This window comes from Mesocricetus auratus, unplaced genomic scaffold (genome assembly GCF_017639785.1).
Source record: "Mesocricetus auratus isolate SY011 unplaced genomic scaffold, BCM_Maur_2.0 Super-Scaffold_100009, whole genome shotgun sequence".
Taxonomy (NCBI): Eukaryota; Metazoa; Chordata; class Mammalia; order Rodentia; family Cricetidae; genus Mesocricetus; species Mesocricetus auratus.
The window spans coordinates 49,219,570-49,233,163 of NW_024429193.1; the positions used below are offsets into that span (position 1 = coordinate 49,219,570).

Consider the following 13,594-nt stretch of genomic DNA (forward strand, 5'->3'; position numbering starts at 1 on the left):
TTAGGAATCTTTCTCAGGCCCCAAAGCACGGCTGTCGTGAAACCTACAAAGCCAACACTGAAGAACTTCCTAGGGGCTGCCATGAGTGGGCTCTAGGACTAGAAACTGAGACCTCTTCTAAAAAGCAAGAAGGCCTCTGGGGTCACTATCTCCCAACAAAGCCTAGATAAGACACCACCATGACGCCGTTTCCAAGTTCTAAAACTCCTAATAGCTCATTATTATCTTTTGATACTATATAAAAAAATTCCCTGTGGTAGTTTGAATCTAACTGGCCTCTATAAGCTCATAGGAGCGGTACTATTAGGAGGGTGGCTTTGTTGGAGTAGGTATGTCACTTCTTGGAGGAAGTATGTCACTAAGGGGTGGGCTTTGAATTTTCATATACACCCAAACCACACCCGGTGCCTCAGTCTACTTCCTGTTACCTTCTGATCAAGATGTAGCCAGCACCATGTCTGCTGGCACCCTGCCATGCTCCCCACCATGATAACGGGCTGAACCTCTGAACTGTGAGCAGCCACCTCAATTAAATGTTTCCTTTATGAGAGTTGCTGTGGTCTCTTCATAGTAATAGACATCCTAACTAAGATGCCCGCCCCTTGTGTGTGTGAATGCAGAATTGTCATCACCGTTTCACGAGCAAGGAATCTCAGGTACTTGCCCTCTAACTCCTGTAGCCAAGTTGTTGGTTTTCTGTTTATTTCTCCTTGAAGTGTGGTCTCAAGGTCTTTCTGTGTCCCCATGCTGCTCTCAGTCTTCTGGGTTTAAGCACTTTCCCTGCCTCAGCCTCCTGAGTTGCTGGGACTACCGTCTGCTCCAGAGCCCCTTACTAAGGGGCCGAGTTCCCGGTGTGTACTGTGAGCTGTCCACCCCTCTGTCCGCCTCACACCGGCAGCAAGGGCCTGGTGACTTCATTTTCTTCCCAGGCTGAAAAACTTGCGTCAAAAGTCAGAAGTCCTAACCACAAAAGACACCGTGGAGACGATGAGATGCTTATTTCCAGAATGGGAAATAGCAGTAATTGTGTCACTCAGAACAAGGGAGATGCCATTATCTTAGTTCGTCTGTGTTCAACATACTCAGAAGTTACATAAATGAAAGGGGGCACACATTACAAGTCCCTAAATGTCAACAATGGGAGCAAAGGCTTTTTTTTTTTTTTTTGGTTTTTCGAGACAGGGTTTCTCTGTGGCTTTGGAGGCTGTCCTGGAACTCGCTCTGTAGACCAGGCTGGCCTCGAACTCACAGAGATCCGCCTGCCTCTGCCTCCCGAGTGCTGGGATTAAAGGCGTGCGCCACCAATGCCCAGCTCGAGCAAAGGCTTTAAACACGGGATGAACTCTCTGTGTGACTTAGGTGGGTCGACTAACCACACTAACTCTTAGCTTCTCCATTAGTAATATGAAGGTACCAGTCACACCACCTTCACAGTTCACATCCTATAATTTTAATACTATAATATGTAAAGGAAGAATTTTTTATTCAGGGTGATCAGAGGAGAGATGTCTTTGGAAGCTGAAGTGCTTGAGAAGACTACAGGGTACAAGTCTACCGCCCATTTCCACCTCTGCACGTGCACTGTGGCTTCCTGTCATGTCACGAGCCTGCCCACCGTGACACCTTCAGGCTTCATCTCCGACTCACTGCAGTTTTTGACACTGTGGATTGGCTTTCCTTCTAGAAACGTCTGTGACACACACTGTCCTCCCAGCTCTTGCCTCCCTGTCTTCTTTTCTGACCTCCTTGCTCTTGCCTTAGAAGTCAGTCTTCCCACTGAGACTCTCCAGATCATCTCCCCTTTTCCTCTGGATGGTCTCGGCCATGTCTTCTGTGGTTGGGACTTCTGACTTTGTCTCCAGCCTGCTTTCCTGGCTCTCCCACTCGTATTCCTAACTACCCCTTTCTATTCTTAGTGTTTGTGGAGGCCCCATCGTGTGTTGAGGATAGGCATGATCTCTGCCTTTGTGGAGCTCCCACATGTACCAAGGGGACCACCCTCCCCTTGGAGCCAGCCACATCCTTAAACACCTCACCACAGTTGTGACAAAGGCTACAAAGGGGAAGATGGCCACCTGAGGGGCTGGCATTCTTTTTCTACACAGTCAGAAGGCTATGGAGAATTCTGTTGGGTGAGTGGACAGGAAGCAAAGAGAGAGGAGGAGGGCCTTAACTGATTCCTGGCAGAGGGGCCAGATGGGCCGAAGCTCGAGCCAGGAAAGCGTGGGAAGAGTGGGGAGAGCAGAGAGAAGGCTGATGGAGCAAGTGGGCTGCAGGAAAGTCAGGGAGTGGCAGATGAAGCTGGAGACAAGAAGGGCCTCGAGGCCCTGAGGGCATGAGCAGGGTACCATTACATTTTCACTTCTAAAAGATTTCTCTTGTAGCCAGATGTGGTGCCACACACCTTTAGTCCCAGCACTCAAGAAGCAGAGGCAGTCAGATCTCTGAGTTTGAGGCCAGCCTGGTCTACAGAGCAAGTTCCAGGACAGCCAGGGCTACAGAGAAACCCTGTCTTTGAAAACCATTTAAAAATTCCTCTTGTGTGGGGCAAAGGGGACAAACCTGGAGATTATGAGCATCCAGGAGAGTGATGGTTCTAGTTTGAACTAAGATTGCTGCAGTAGAATTAAAGAGAAGTAGCTAGACTCTACAGGCAGGTAGGAGCTAAGACCTCCAGGGTTTAATGATGCATATCATGAAGGGATAAGAAGGAGGGGGTTGCAAGGTGACGATTGGCTTTCTGGGGGAGACTTGAAGGTGGAACAGAAAGCAAAATGTTGACTGTCTTGCAGGATGGATGGGTCTCTGGCTAAGGAGGTGATTCTGAGAGACCTGTCTGGGCAGGTGGAGTAAGTAACTGAGTGTGCAGAGCTCAGGAGACTCTAGAATGAAGACAGCAGCAGGAGAGATGGTGGCTTAGAACAATCCATAATGGCCAAAGGACGGGATCTGGGAAGTCCAGTATATGAAGGACAGCAGGAGAGCTACAGGGATGACCAGAGGGCAGAGGGAGATAAGGAGTGGGTGCTTACAGAAGGAGAGGAGTCCAAGAAAGTACTATAGAAAAGTCAATAACGGAAGGACTAGAAAAATGTCCCGCAGATTTAGGGCCTTGGAGGTCATTGCGGAGATCCATCTTGACATCATGAGAGAGCAGGGTTGACTAAGGAGTACGGGGGAGAGGAGGAAATGGAGACAGAGAATTTAGAAGGAGAAAGCTGAGGTGACTTTTAAAGAAAATATCTGAACATGCTTCAAAGTCACCGAAAAAGACCCAGTATCAAGGGAGAGGCTGACAAACCAGGAGAGTCTAGAGTGACTGATGTCTGAGCCTGCCAAGAAGGTCTGGGCCAAGGGACCCAGGGACTAAGTGGGGCCTGGGTTCTGATAGCGGGGAAAGTTCCTCTGCTCTCTCAGAGACCCGAGGGAGGAAGCGTGCCAAGGCTCAGGTGGGTGCAGGTGGGGCTGGCACAACAGCTCTGGGTGAAATTCAAGGAGCTTCTGAGGACCGAGGCGGTTTCTGGGAGAACAAGGAGATGATGCATTGACATGAAGGCTGGTTGAGAGAATAGAACATTGGGGTGGCCTTGACTGGAGGGAGGAATAGATGGATCTTAAGCCACACGGAGGCACTGGGAAAGAGGAGCCCATTCAAGGCTGGTGACCATGAAGGCAGAGGGAGATAGGCTCGTATTGTGACTTGTTCCCAGAGAACGTTGCATGGAAGAACCAAGCACTGAGTTCACTAAAGATGGGCTGTCAGCAAGTGGATGTGGATATGGTACAACGGCCTTCGTGCCTGATAGACCTGCTGTTCTCAGTATGCCTCAAATCCAGGATATCTTACCTTTGTTCCCAAATCTCCTCTTCCTAGGTTGTCTTAGTGACAATACAATCACATAATAACAGTCATTTATCAAGCGCATGTGATATCAGATAATTAAAAGCAATCATCTCATGTGATCATCACAACTATATAGAATATGTATTTTTTCGCAGTGTGTACCTTTTTACAGACCTGGAAACTGAGGCCCATTAGGTTATAGATCTTACTCAAGGTATGAAAGTAATAACAATCTAGATGAAAAACTTAGCTTCACAAGACTCAAAAGTTCTTTTCCTGTCACTACACCAACTCTAAAGCCTCTTTCCTTGAAACTGTCTGTATCTGAGGCCTCCTTCCCCTCACCCCTCACAGCACGCCAGCGGTCACACTGTATCTGTCACTGTCACAGCAACTACATCACCTGCTTCTTCATGCATCTCCAGTCTGCTGACCTCCTGGTGCAATGCACCCGGATGTAAATTCCGTAAGGGCAGGGATCATGCTGAGCCTTGTCTGCTACATCCACAGGACTGCAATAGTGCCCAGCAGAATCATCTCAATGGGCACCTTGCATCTACAGATGTCTCATGGGCAGAGGCGCTGATGGTTTCGTGTTCAACTCTGGTTCAGCAGATCTTTGCATAGTTGACTGCCTCAGAAGCCGGAGGGTAGTTTGTTTGCTGCCCATTATGATAAAAATTCAGTCAGTGCATATTACCAGCAGGTTTTCTTGTAGTTCATCATAAAACACTAGGCTTCCCTAAACTTGAGGCTCCTCCCTCAGAACTTGATTAAGAGAACCCGATCTGAATATGAAGCATGTACTACTGCTGTGTCACGAACACTACAAGCCCATTGTTCCTGGCCCTGGAGTTTTGTCTTCTGTCAGCATCCATAAAACGGTGGCAGGATAACTGGTTAGACTGTAAGTACAGAATCTCAGTCTCTTCTCGAGTTCTCGATTCTGGTCTTTATCAGCTGTCACTGGGATAATCAAGACAATCTCACCTCCTCCATCCCTCCCAAACTGCCCTGTGATTTACCAAAGGTCCCCTAGAGCACAGTCAATCATGCCAGACTCCCCAGTCAGCGCTTCCAGCCAGCCAAGGCCTGTCACCATGTCCGACTTCACCCTGTCACCCTCCTGCTCTGTTCCAGCTCAGGCAACCACTTGTTGGCACGCATTCTTCACTCTTTCATTTGCCTTGGGCACACTGTCCCCTCCACAATGGCTGCCCTTCCTCCTTTTGTCCATACATTATTTAAAGCTAGCATTCTTCAACAACTTTTTGGTACCCAATCACAATTTCCCTCTCTCTCACTGCCCCCACTTCACACGTTTGTCAGGGTTCTGAGAAACTGTGTTGTGCAAGGGCTGGCCTCCTAGGGTAGCATAGAAGAGCCTTGGAGGGAAAGGGCAGCCCAAAGGTAGGAATAGAGGCAACATTCACCTAGGGGTGGAAAGAATAACCACAGAGTAGGATTGGAATCCTGAAAGAGGGTCAAAGGGCTGTGAAGACAGGTGAGGTCCCGGTTCAGGAGGCCTTTGGCCATGGGAGCCCATTTTCCCGAGGGCAAATGCCCCAAGGAGAGCATTCAGGCATCAGGAGGCTCCTGGCAACCGTTCTCCTGCTCCCTGCCTACCCCTCTGCCTGTATCGGCCATCAAAGCCTTGCTCGCAGCCCTGGAGCCTCGCCTTGACGCGGGCCCGCGCGTGAGTCAAGCCTGCGTCACGGCGCCCCGCCGCCAGGGTGGCCTTTCGGAAAGCGAGGGAACAGTGCACGCCGCGCTCCGCCCAGCTCCGTTCCGCTCCGCAGAGCCAGTGCGGACAGGGCGCGGGGAGGGTGGCAGTCGATCGGGGCCTTCACAGCCACGCGCTCCCTCCGCCGTGGAACCTGGGCCCCGGGGTGGCTCCCCAGAGCCCGGAGCGGGCGGGCGAAGGGCGGGAGCAGGGTTGGGACTGACGGCGAGGGAGGGAACGAGGAGCCAGCTGAGCCGCGTGCGCCGGCGCGCGCACCTCCGGGTCCCCCAGCCCGGACCCGGGCCTGTGACTCCAGTTGCCCTCGGGAAGGACGGTACACCCGCGACCCGTCGGGGACCACGGCCACTCGGCGATAGTCCAGGGGCCGAGTCCACGCGACGGCTCACGCGGGACAGGTGAGTCGCCGTCTGCTCCCCGTCTGGCGTACCCGAGCCAGTCACCGCAACTTTGGCTACTGCGGCTCCGCCCCAGCTTAGAAGGCCTGAGGCCCCTGGTGCGTGGCAGCGCTCCTCCCGGTCTGCCCGACCCTGCGCTGGCGCGGGGGCTCCTGCCGCGCTCTAGCCGCGGTTGCCTGGCGACAGAGCCCCGGGGCGGCGACGATCTGGCGCGTCAAGGGTGCTCGGCAGCTCCTGCAGAGGTTAGACTTGGGCTTCAGCTTCTGGAGCTCAGGATGCCCCAGAACTCCAGAGGTAACCGGACAGCGGCAGAGGCGAGCACCAGCAGAGGACCAGGGAGGCCAGCTCGGTGGGTCCCTGTACCTGGAGCGCGCCCAGGGCACAGCTCCGCCGAGAGCCTCCGGCACAGCTGGGGACCCCAGTCCCAGCCAGTCGGCCTCGGGCCCGTGACCTTGACGGTAACATTGGCTAGAAAGGCAGAACGTTCGCTCCCGAGATGAATATTTAATCCCCAGTACTGGAGCTGCTCCTCAGTGAATTTGGAGTTAGAGTGGAAGAGCTCCTTCCTCCCCCGAGGGAAGCGCGTCTGGGGACCGAAAGGCAAAGATAGGAGGCATGCACTAGAGCGGCCGGTTGTCTGGAGAGAAGCCGCCGCCACATTTATACCTGTGCAGACGGTATACCAAGGATACTCCCCCAGGGGCGCGGCCGCCTTGGAAGGAAGCCCGATGCTTCAGTTCTCTTAAAGCTGAAACAGTTCTGTCAGGGGTTCAAGTTCAGAAGTTCTGAGGCTGCTTGGACCCAGTTGCTGTCAAGTGGGCTTTATTCCTTGAAATTTTCTCTCCCCCCTCTCCTTATCCTCCCTCCCTCCCTTCTTTCCCCCTCCCTGTCTCCTTTTTTCCCATCCTTCCTCTCCCTTTCTTTAGAAACCATTTACTAGGCCGTATGAATTAGGGAATTTCTAAGTAGAGCTACCTTGGAAGACAGTTATCTGTGAACAAGAGGAAGGTTGGGTTGGTTTGGAGGAGTGGGGACGAAGAAGAGTGCCATTGCCCTTGTTAGCAAGAACTTCCAGGGACTGAGAAAACACTGGAATGGCTCTCTAGTATCTGTCAAGCTTTGGTGGTTTTCAGACTTGTGGAGTGTAGGCACACTCCTTTCGAGGTTCTCACATTGTATCATGTCCAGTAAGGTAGATCCGTCTCCTGGGAGAGGAGGACTTTTAGGTCACGCCTGGTCGCCCTTGGCTATGCACAAGGCCATCAGAGGTTGTAGCTCCTGTGATGACTTTTTCTCCAATGGAGCAGCTGTGTCTAAGTAGGTGGTTGAGTCGAATAGAGGATTTCTGCATCTTAGCCTACAGTGACTCAGTGCAGGAGGTGAATCGTGCCCACCAGCTCTGATTGGAGTTTGCTTAGCCTGAGTCACACAGTCGTGTGTCAGCTGTTTGTGAGTTCAGTGCAGTTCTTTAGCAGGACTCGTGAGCTGGAATTGCCCGAGCTCCAAGTGGCTTAGGGGTGGGCAAATCTTCAGAGTAGACCTCAGTTTGCCTGCTGTGAACAAGGGCCTGTTGAACTCTGTCCCCATGGGGATGACCAGCAGGGCAGGCTGATGAGGAGGCACTGTGTTTGTTGCCAGTTTGGCCTACTGTTCCATCATGTGCCAGCATGGTGATCTTGGGCAAGTCACTGCATCATGGAACATCTGTTTCTGAAGTTGTTAAGGAGGATGCTGTTGGTACCATTCTACACAGTCTTACTTTGTGACCAGTGCTAGACATAGCAGGTGCTGCCAGACATTGGATTCCCACCTTTTCTGATGTGGATCTCAACCAGAGATGATTTTCCCCTCTCCCTGCTGTGTTCCTGAACATGGTGTGTGTGTGTGTGTGTGTGTGTGTGTGTGTGTGTGTGTGTGTGGTAGGCATTGGAAGGAGGTCAGATTCTATGTGATTAAAGCCATAACTCAGCTCCAAGTGGACCTAATCCCAACTTTCAAGGCTTCCCTGAATGGGGAAGCTAGAACAAGAACTAGGCTAGTGTGAGGTAAGTAGTGTGCCCACTTACAATAGCTCCTGGATCACTCCAACAGAGAAACCTTGACTCACTGGTATTGTTTATGATTGTGTCCTGTCCCCAAGCTGGCACACCTAATGAGTAATTTTCAGGTGTTCTTTCTCCTTGAATGGGTCTTGCTATCTCCCTATTCTGCTGTCCTATCTATAATGGTGTTGGAAGCTTCAAAAGAAATGCTCTGCAGAGCTTATGTTAGCTTTTCCTAGGGAGAAGAATGGGTCTCCAATCTTTTTTTAGGGATTCTGGAGTTCTTGTTCTTCCCCTTTGTAAAGTGTCTAGATCTAGGACTGATCTAAGGTGCATTCATTTCAAGAATCAAGAATCAAGAACATAAGATTCCCTCAAGGTAGCAAGCAAGAGTCCAAGCTGGCTACTAGAAGAGGGAGAGGGAGATGTAGAGGGAGAGGGAGAGGAAGAGGGAGGAGAGGGAGAGGAAGAGGGAGAGGGAGAGGCAGAGGGAGAGGGAGAAGGAGAGGGAGAGGGAGAGGCAGAGGGAGAGGGAGAGGCAGAGGGAGAGGAAGAGGCAGAGGGAGAGGAAGAGGGAGAGGGAGAGGCAGAGGGAGAGGGAGAGGGAGAGGAAGAGGGAGAGGCAGAGGCAGAGGGAGAGGGAGAGGGAAAGAGAGAGGGAGACAGTGAGAAAGAGACACAGAGAGAGTGTGTTCACACTGTTCACTCTGAAGTCAACGCCTTCCCTATTTTGTCTGGAAATATTCCATGACCAATGGAAACAGAGATGAGAGGATTCCAGAGCTGCAGCCTCCTGCCTGGTGCTCTCGCTCCTCTCAGGCTCTCCTGTCCAGTTCTGCTGCAGTAGGACGATTCATCATTAATCCCTCTAAAACCGCAACGATAAGCAGCAGAAGAGTTATAAAAAGAAGGTGGATTGGACACCCCCACCCCCCCCAGGCAAAATCTAACTTATCACCGGCTTCCAGGCTATGCTGCAAGAAATTCTGACAGCCAAACATCTGAGAATCAGAGTGAGAAACAAAACAAAACCCTTGAATCTCAGACCTGGTGCCAGCCTCCCCTGAGCAGCATCCTCCGGCTAGAGGTCAGATGCACAGTCCTGAATTGCTGGGGCATATTCCAGATACAAGTGGGGCAGTGCTCTGAGAAAAAATGCCTCCTGCATTCCAGTCCCTTCCAGCACCTCCCCTTCCCTCCCTCCCCCTCCCCCCAACATGTCTCAGGTAGTCCGGGCTAGCCTCCTACTCACCCTGTAGCTGAGAATGACCTTGAACTCCTGACCCTTCAGCCTTCCAGGTGCCAGGACTACTAGTGTGCAGTAGCACACACATGCTTTTAGGGAAAATGCAGTTCTGGACTCCAGTACTTCATGCTCTGGTGACACACATAGATAATATCTAGTTTAAAAAAAATTTTTTATTGAGGCCTCTGTGCTGTGCTATGTACTCTCTTTACAGGCCGGCCAACTTCTCCCATCATCCCCTGGTCCCAGGGAATGGGTATTGCTATCTGTAGTTTATAGACGTGGATTTTGAGGTTCAGAAAGGTTAACCAATTTGTTCAAGGCCAGTCAGATTGGTGAGTGGGCAGCCTGAGACATGACACTTGCTTCTGCCAGACTTAAATTCCGTGTTCTTAACCACTTTGTGATGTGTTTCCAATAACAAGTTCTTAATAAATGTGACTGACAGTGTAGGCATTTATCAAAACGAAGGTTTATTAACCTCTGTGGGCTCTGCTCTTCAAACAAGTACACTGAAAAGGAAGAACCAGATCCCTTCTAGTAGGAACCTGGTAGAAAATGACCAGACCCACACTGCCAAGGTTTAAGGAATATGACATTTGGTTGCAAGTGAGTCAGAGTCCAGAAAAAGACCCTGGGTTCTATCTTGGTGCTATCTGTTCTGTTCCCGTCTTTCTTGTCCTGACTTGACAGCTCCAGATTTGACTCCTTTAAAGTTTGTTCACTCAGGGCTGGTACCTGGAGCTGGGAGAGATGAGGCAGAGCAGGTCAGATGCTGTCCGGAGAATCTCTGCATCCGCAGAATCAAGGTCAGTCAGGAGCTGATGGGAGCTCTGGTGTGTCAGGTTTCCCTGCTAGACAGTGTGTGCCAGGGATCTGCAGTCTCTGATGAGGCCCAGACCCCAGAGCCTAACTGCTGGCAAAGCAAGGTTATTTACTGCAGCTGCTGGCTGGGGCTGGGGCTGGGGTGCTGCTTGCTTCCTCGTCACGTCCCATGGAGACTCTCCTCAGACCTCTATCGCTTGTGTCCTCGGCTGTTCTGGGAAAGTTGACATCTGGTTCCTCTAGTCTGTCTGCCTCTTCTGTTTCTGAGAAATGGCCATTCCCAGAGAAAGAGGCCCATATTGTCCTAGTCTGCCTTCCATCCATAAACTTCCAGAAGCCTTGAAGGGGAAGCTCCTGTAAGTAAGGACAGAAAACTGAAATATAAACATTGATGGTCCCCTGCCCCAGCAGACAGAAGCTACCCAGAAAACTCTGCTTCAGGAGCAGCCGTTTTGTGGAGAGGTAATCTGCTGATAATCATGCTTTCTCTCCTTCTTTTCACGAGTAGTTTTTTTAAATACTAAGGCATTCATTGATGTGCAATTTCAGTTATTTAAAAACACATAGTTCTATATCACTGTGCACAGAAAATTCATATGTGAGAACGTAGGCTCAGAGGCGGTATGAATTATCACTGAGCCATTCAAGTATTCTTATCTCAGAACCAGATATGTTTTGTTAGAGAGTGGTTCTGGGTCCAGTGAATCTTAGGCTGCCCCAGTCTACAGCTTGGAGTTGAGGTGTAAAGACCTGCTGCTTCTTCTGAAGTTCTTGTAGGATGGGAGTGAGGCGCGTATTGAGGGCCAGAGGAATCCCAGATCTAAACCCTGGCTGGCTCTACGCTTTAGAACTTACCTAGAAGTTCATCTGAAGATAGCACTCTATCATTTGTATTTACTGGTTTAACTAGAATTTCTAATGATCTACGAATTTGCCACCCATTCTTTTGTTCACAAATAGAATTCACTGGTCCATACTCCCCAAACTCTTGTCAATTATATTTTTCTCTGTATAAGACTCCCAGACCCCTGTGGTTTAAAGACCTGTAGGAACAGTAAGCAGAATAGAAGAGCTGCTCACAAAAGATGTGAATGTCACCCAGTAGGGTGGTCCCAGCAGGTGCTACCAGGTGAGAAGTCAGTGAGGATTTAGACTCTCTCTTCTTGAGGAGTCTAAGGAAGGACAGCGCCTGTCTTTCTGCTAAGCCACTGGGCTGGTTCCCAGAATGGCTGGTGGGCGCTGTCCACGGTCCTGCCATACCTAGACGCCAACTACCTGCTAGTTAATTTGGGAATTCCTTATAACAGCTAGGACGATCCAGCTTGACCAGGGTCCCAAGAGTAGTATGCTATCAGTTTTGGAGAAGAACCCAAGGGAGTAAGGAAGCTCTTGACCTCAGGGAGAGGCTATGGCCCATGAAGCTGTTCTACTTGGCCTGTGGAGGTAGATTTGGGTGCACCATTCTGCAAGGTAGCAGGACACACTACCGACTTTTCCAATCGTTGCCAGAGGGTTCATGTGATCCAGAAAGCACAATGCCCATATCTCTTGGAATAGCTTGGGGGTGTCCCAGGGTTGTGAAGCCCCCTTCATTTACCATAACATTCCATACCAGTATTAATATATTTGTGTGCCATGATTTGTAAACAGTTGCAAGATACCAGCACACGAGAAAGACTCTTCACTACAGACTTTGGTGATCATGATTTAAAACTCAGCTCTTGCACTTAACGGCTGGGTAATCTTGAGTTTCTTTGCCTCGGAACCTTCTGTCAAACAATGATTGCACTTTCCTTGAGTCATTGTGAGCATAGTAGGTCTTTGTTGTGGCTTGTCCCCAGTAAGGAATACTTTCTTGCCCAGCTGTTCACTAAGCGGGGCAGAGAACTGGAAAAGAGATCCAACTCTTCTTATTCCCAGGAAGGAGACGCCATGTGGGGACTGTAATTAAGGGTTTCTGATTACTATTCCTTCAAGTGCTCTTCAGAACTCTGCTGGCTAACTCAGGTAATTGGACACTTGGATCTTTCTGTGTGTCTTTAAAACAAGAGAAAATAATCAGTTTAAGAAAATCCAGGTCAGAAGACCCGTCTGCCACCATCCTGAGTCCCCGTGGGTAGGAAAAGAAGAGAGTAAGGCCTTCAATCAGTCACTTGTTTTCATATCTAATTTTAACCTTTTTCTTTCTTAAAATTGGTGTGCACATGGAACTTCTGTCTGGGGCCTTATACCTTTTGCAGCAGCCTGATCCAGGTCACTTCTACCTTTTATCTGCCCCCCCGCCCCGCCCAGTTTTTCCAGTTGTTGAATTACAGGCAGCTATTGATCCTTGTGAAAACAATTGTGTCAGATTTTATCTCAGCTCACAAATCTCCAAGACTTTTATGCCAGATTCAGAGAAAACCCTGACTGTTTCCTCTGACTGTGGGTCCTGCCTGCTCCGGACATTCCCCATCTTCCTGCCTCAGCCCCTCCTAGCTTCCCTTACTCAGGGTGCTTTGGTCATAAACTTTTCTGTTGCTTATAGTCGCCAAGCAGCCTGGTCCTGTCTCAGAGCCTTTGTGCCGTCTGGTTCCTCTCTCTTGAGTGTGTTCCCAGGATATCTGAATGGCTCACTCTATCTCTGTTTAGGCCTCTGTATTATCTTATCTGAGTGTGCTGTTTTAACACCTCTTTATCTCATAGCATCCCTGCCCCAGCTCCGTCTCCTCATAGTTTGTATTATATATTATGTATTTATTTGCCTCCCAGCAGGAGAATATAAGTCTCACAGGGCAGGAACATAATTTCCTCTGTTCTCTTCTGTCCCAGAACAGGGCCTGGCACATAGTGTATAGCGTATATTTATTGAAAGAAATAAAGGAAATGAAGGGAAAAAATTAAGGATCTATTTTCAGTAGTGCCTCTAATTTACAGGAATCTGGGCTCCATTCTTCCAGCCCAAGAGGACAGTGGGAAGTCACTTTAGCAACGAGCACTTGCATGTCTTACCAGCTCACCATGTCAGTGGGCCCCTGGGTGCCTGTGCCACATTTATTTCAGGGCATCATAGGACTGCAGGGGTGGAGCCAAATTCCTACATTTTCTGAACTAAAGGAGGCAGCCAGTGTTGGCTTTTGGAGGGTGGGGGACTCTATTGACCACAGCCCTTATGTTATGGGTATCATGAATTAGGAATTTTCAGGACCAGAATCTGGAAACAAAAGAGGCCACATACTTTCCCAGAGGTTCAGTGCTGGTAGATGGCAGAACAGGACACCTAAGGTTTACCTGCCTCTAAACCCCATGTCTTCTTACGATTGCTGCCAGCTTGGGAGTCAGGCTCTGGAATCATCCTAGAGCAGTGCAGATCCAGTGGGTTCGGCTTTTTGCTCTAGTTACTTTATTCCTTCACTTCCAAAATGCATGTTTATGCTCACCGGTGCACCTTAAAAGCAGGCCATAACATGCAATCAGTGTCTATTTCAAAATGGCAACTGGCCTGTGGCAGGGGTGACC

The 13,594-nt window shown here is 49.9% G+C and overlaps 1 protein-coding gene across 4 annotated transcripts in view; it reads left to right on the plus strand.

Moving 5' to 3' along the window:
* The first annotated feature begins 5,600 nt into the window (after positions 1 to 5,600).
* The window catches only part of Slc6a17 (solute carrier family 6 member 17), a 48,039-nt gene continuing 40,045 nt past the window's right edge, over positions 5,601 to 13,594 (plus strand). For 2 of the 4 annotated variants that reach the window (XR_005879362.1, XM_005076604.4), the window contains exon 1: positions 5,601 to 5,983. The gene's annotated coding sequence lies outside the window, so the exon portion shown is untranslated. Of the gene's footprint in view, positions 5,984 to 6,241; positions 6,333 to 13,594 lie in introns of those variants that run through there. The other 2 variants (XM_013118104.3, XM_040752072.1) reach the window with 2 other exon arrangements.